A 6034-nucleotide genomic window follows, 5' to 3' on the forward strand; every position below is an offset into this window, starting at 1 on the left:
AAAGAAGCAACTAGGCTCATCAGGCTCATGATAACGTCTGCAAATGGTTTACATACTCTTTACGAATGTCTTACGCATCATTTGCTTAACATCCTACTATAATTCTAGTAACCTCACGGTGGTGGAGTCTTGGTTGGTTTTGGTTGGGGGGACTCTTGATCAAACTGCGCATGCGCCGTTGCCAGGTTTCGCGAGAGAAACAAGCAGTAAACAAGGCCAAACCAAACGAACCCTACAAGCAACGAGGTCTATCAAAAGAAGGCCAAACGAAGCGCCTTCACACATATACCTTGCCTATTGGAAAACAGACGATCTACAAGCTCACAACGCGTCCCCACACCCACCTGCGCTTTCACAACCAACGCCAAAACACAACACCACCAATATTGCCAATAAAGCGCTTACAATAAGCGAACATCGCAACACCGAGACACATGATTCCATTCACTGCGAGACCGCGAGTGCGTTCCGTTCACCGCAGCACATCAACTGCACAACAGAAACACGGTGACATCATTTACGCACGTTTACACAGAAAACATTCTTACAGATGTCTCTCTCTCTGTGTGTGTGTGTGTATGTGTGTGTGTGTGTGTGTGTGTGTGTGTGTGTCTGTGGTGGGGGGGGTGGACGGGTCCGCGGCCTATATGCGTGTCAACGCATACACGGCTCGAGGGAGGGAGAGAGAGAGAGAGAGAGAGCGAGAGCGTGGGAGGGAGGGGGAGAGAGACACAGAGAGAGAGAGAGAGAGAGAGAGGAGAGGGGAAAGAGAGAGAGAGAGGGGGAGATAGAGAGAGATCCGCGCGCCTGGTGTAGCCGCTATCATTGATAATCACTTGGATCTAAACAAACGCGCTGGACGATCTCTGTGTTTGTGTGTGTGTGTGTGTGTGTGTGTGTGTGTGTGTGTGTGTGTGTGTGTGTGTGTGTTTTTTGCGACGGGACGACGGGAGCATGTAGCCTACCGTGGTGTGTGTGTGTGTGTGTGTGTGTGTGTGTTCGTGTTCGCGACAGGAGCATGTACCGTGGACTTTACTATATAACTTGGGGTCCAAGACATAAAAATGCCATTAAATGGGGGTCCATAGCCCTAATGCATGTCAAACTGGGGGTCCTTGAAATTAAAATGGTTGAGAATCACTGCTAGAGCCATAAAAAAAAAACACTCTTATGGGGGTCCCTGGCATATCTTTTCAAATGGGGGTCCGCGGGCTAACAAGTGTCAATTTGGGGGTCCTTGACATAAAAACGTTTGCGAACCACTCCACTACACAGTACAAACTCACTTTCGATCCCTGATACTGTCTGTTCTCGGCGCATAAGCCAAACTGCACACGTTGGGTGCTCATATTCCCCTACGGGTATGGTCTAGTGAATGATAATTCTAGTAATTGTTTGGTGTCTGCATTCATGAAAGCCAGGTAGTTTGCAACAGGTAAGGAGAAAGTCCACATTAACAGACAGTCATAAATGATGAACTGTCTTCACTTTACTGTAGGGCACATAATAACATGTACAAAGGATTTATAGATATTTTAGGAATGTTTTACAAAGCATGTTAAACATGAACAAACACATTAACAGACAGTTGTAAATGATGAACTGTCTTCACTTTACTATAGGGCACATAATAACATGTACTAAGGATTTATAGATACTTTAGGAATGTTTAACAAAGCATATGTTAAACATGAACAAGCTACCAATAGCTTGTATATATTATGTAACATCAGTTACAAATGATTTAATAATCATTTACAGATGTATTATACATGGCTTATTCATGAATAGTTACTAATACCTTTATAGATGATTTGTAACCGTAGTTATAAAGGTTTTAGTAATCATTTACGAATGTCAATAAACAGGTTGTTAATGATTTGTTAATAGTCTACAAACTGCTTATAAACGTTTATAAATGTTTTAGAATGGGTCGTTACAAATGATTTAATAATCTTTTACAGATGTATATAAATGGCTTATTCATGAATAGTTCACTACTTACTAATATTTTACAAATGATTTGTAACTGTAGTTATAAAGGTTTTAGTAATCATTTACGAATGTCAACAAACAGGTTGTTAATGATTTGTTAATAGTCTACAAACTACTTATAAACGTTTATAAATGCTTTATAACGGGTCATTATTGTAAAGTGCTACCGTAATATCAAATACATTGTAAAAAATGAGAGACATGATGCTTTATTAGCAAGACAGTCTTTTATTATATTATTCCTCATTTTGCTGGTTTCCCCTAAAACCCTCTTGCTGTTACAGCATAGAACTGCCTTAGAATCTCTGCTGGTGATGTGGCCATAGCTGAATGGTTAGAGACCCTACCTGGTAAGTCATAAATCCCAGGTTCGATCCCAGGCCTCAGCGGAGTGTCCCTGAACAAGACTCTTAAAAGAATAGTTCACCCAAAAAATACCCATTTTCTCACACTCCATGAAGCTTTGAATTCATTGAGATTTATTTCTTTTAAGCAAGAGGTTATGCCACACCGTAGGACTGGACAGGGGGTAGGCAACCTTTATTATCAAAAGAGCCATTTTAGTCCCAAAAGATTATTAAAAATCTGTCTCGAGCGGCCTTTTTGTGTGCTTTTTCTGGTGTTTCAATATAACTTTTTTCTTATTGTTTGCTAATTTCTCAAAGCAGACCAAGTATACCAGTAAGCCAGAAATGATGGTGGTGAAAGCAAACAAACCAAGCATTAAATATAGCTGCAAGCAGCGATAATACGGGGCCAGGAGAGAGAGAGAGAGAGAGAGAGAGAGAGAGAGAGAGAGAGACCTGGAAACTGGAGAGAGAGAGAGACATGGAAACTGGAGAGAGAGAGAGAGAGAGATGGAAACTGGAGAGAGAGAGAGAGAGAGAGAGAGAGAGAGAGAGAGAGAGAGCGAGAGATAGAAACGGAATAGATTGGAGAGAGAGAGAGACATGGAAACGGAATAGATTGAGGAGAGAGAGAGACATGGAAACGGAATAGATTGAAGAGAGACATGGAAACGGAATAGATTGATGAGAGAGAGAGATGGAAACATAATGGATTGATTGGACATCTCAACCTATTGCCATTAACAGGAATCGAACTCTCAACCTTCGGACTAATAGGCTGCAACACTACCTATAGTGCTATAGCTTTGTCCAGGCTGATGTTGTCTGTTGAAGATCATAAACTCTTGCCTTCTGTCATGAACCAAGCCAACACTAAGATCACTCGTTCACAAACCATTTACCAATAGAGAAATTGTATGTCTCCTCGCAACCGAAAACAGTGAAAGCAGCCGATCTACAAGCTCAGAAACACGTTGCTATCTGAAAAGTTTTGAGATTGTAGATCGTCTATTTTCAGAATGAAGTATGTCATACATTGAAAAAACGTACTCTCAAATAAGCATTTCAGGTTATCTTTACCATTTGCACATGCATTCATTGATACAGTCATGTTGTTTGCAATTCAACTTAAACTTGAACTGGCGACCTTGAGATTGTGAGGCACTCATTTAAGGGAGACGCCATTGGACCAACAGACAAGGAACTGTGAAAAAGGAGATGACACAGATGATACAGTTTCACGCAAATAGCTGAAAAATCCTGGGTTTAAGTGTTTTTCAAACTGCTCAAAATTGCGGACAATCTAAGGGCGGAGCTTACTGGTCAAAGCGATATATGTGTTCCTCATGAGTCAAGGCACAAGTGTAAGCAAGTTTCACGACTTTCGGCCAAACGAGGCATGACTTTTGCCTGTTTAAAGTTTGCATTTTCAAAAAATTGCTATAGTGCCCCCCTTTGGCCAATTGGAGTGAGATTGGTTTCAGTGATATTTGGAATGACATTACTGCAACGTTTCAAAGAAATGTGAGTCTTGCATGTATGTGTTAGGGGCAGATGAATAATTTTCATAAAACTGCAATAGTTAAAATCTATTTCCTCCTGGGATTTTTGAGTAATCTGCACGAAACATTTTACACATGAACTTAGGACCTTTGCCGACAAAACAAAAGCGGCGGAATTTCCATAAGTGAAAAAATGCAGAAGTTATGAGCCAATGGCTGTTTTTCATATAATTCAAAATGGTGGGCGATCTAAAGGTCAGAGGTCAAAAGTCAGACCACGAAAGTTGTCGGGCATGAAGAGACGCATGTGTGTATCGAAGTTTCATGGTTGTAGGTCAAACAGGGCATGAGTTGTACCTGTTCAAAGTTGGCACTTTCAAGTGAGTGCTTTAGCGCCACCCTTTGACGAATGAGTGTGAGAATTATTTCTTGATAGTTTTTCATGAGCATCTACCATATGGCCGAGTTTCGTAAAAAGCATATGCACGGTTAAGCCAGAACTGCCAAAAGCAAGTATTTTTCAAACTGCTCAAAATTGCGGACAATCTGAGGGCGGAGCTTACTGGTCAAAGCGATACATGTGTTCCTCATGAGTCAAGGCACAAGTGTAAGCAAGTTTCACGACTTTCGGCCAAACGAGGCATGACTTATGCCTGTTTAAAGTTTGCATTTTCAAAAAATTGCTATAGCGCCCCCCTTTGGCCAATTGGAGTAAGATTGGTTTCAGTGATATTTGGAATGACCCTCAACCTTTCTGCAAAGTTTCAAAGAAATGTGAGTCTGCATGTATGTTTTAAGCGCAGATGAATAACTTTCATAAAACTGCAATAGTAAAAATCTATGGAATCCTGGGATTTTTGAGCAATTTGCACGAAACCTTTTACTCATGAACTTTGGACCTATGCCGACATAAAATAGGGAGCGGATTTTCCATAAGTGAAAAAATGCAGAAGTTAGGAGCCAATGACTGTTTTTCATATAATTCAAAATGGTGGGAGATCTAAAGGTCAGAGGTCAAAAGTCAAACCACGAAAGTTGTCGGGCATGAAGAGACGCATGTGTGTATCCAAGTTTCATGGCTGTAGGTCAAACAGGGCATGAGTTGTACCTGTTCAAAGTTGGCATTTTCAATTGAGTGCTATAGCGCCACCTTTTGACGAAAGATTGTGAGAATTATTTTTTGATCGTTTTTCATCCATCTACCATATGGCCGAGTTTCGTAAAAAGCGACAGCACGGTTCAGCCAGAACTGCGAAAAGTGGCAGAAGAAAAAGAAGTAGTGACAGAATACTGCCAATAACAAAACAGGTCCAGAGCTGAGCTCTGGCCCCGTAATAAATTCTTTATTTTCCTTCAATGATTAGTTTCTTATTTTTATCTGGTGTAGTATGGGCGACACTTTTTTTTACCAATAACTTTACTTTAATAACTTAACTTTATGCCTAAAGTAAAAAAAAAAACAGAAAGAAAACCTCTTATTCCTTTGCATACTTCTTTGCCCAAACAACTGGGAGCCACGTGAGAGGGCTCAAGAGCCACATGCGGCTCTAGAGCCGCAGGTTGCCTACCCCTGCCATAGGACAATGGCTGGCAGCAGCAATCTATTCCATACAAACACTCTTCAGACTGGTTAACCATATAGTAACACAAACGTATTTGACATGTTCGTTCTAGTGTATCTTGATGTGTCTTAGTTTAACAGAAAGTACAGCTTTATGGCATGCCCCCCCCCCCCCCTTAACCCAGTGCACACTCTTGGACGCTATACTATTTAGGCTAATTTAGTCAAATAATTTGCTTTGCTATGATATTCTTATGAAAAGGAACTCATATTTTAACAATAAATGTAAAGATTTACCTAATCTGCATACAAAATCTGCAAAATTTTTTTATTTAAGCATGTCATATCTCATAACAATTTGAATATGTTGTGCCCTAATTACCACTTATATTGGTTTACCTACACCCTTATTATGCTAATTTCCACTAATTTGCTAAAATATGCAAATTATCTAATTACATATGCACAATCCAAAAATGTCCTAAGCAGAAATGGATTCTACAGGACAAATTACCTTGGGATCAACTGTGAAAAGTTTGCATAATATATGCTAATTAGCTACCATAAACATACCCAATGGTTACACTGTAAAGGTCCTTACACCTGAATGAGATCAAATGTTCATTATT

This window comes from Gymnoscopelus microlampas (assembly GCF_963454915.1).
Source record: "Gymnoscopelus microlampas genome assembly, chromosome: 14".
Taxonomy (NCBI): Eukaryota; Metazoa; Chordata; class Actinopteri; order Myctophiformes; family Myctophidae; genus Gymnoscopelus; species Gymnoscopelus microlampas.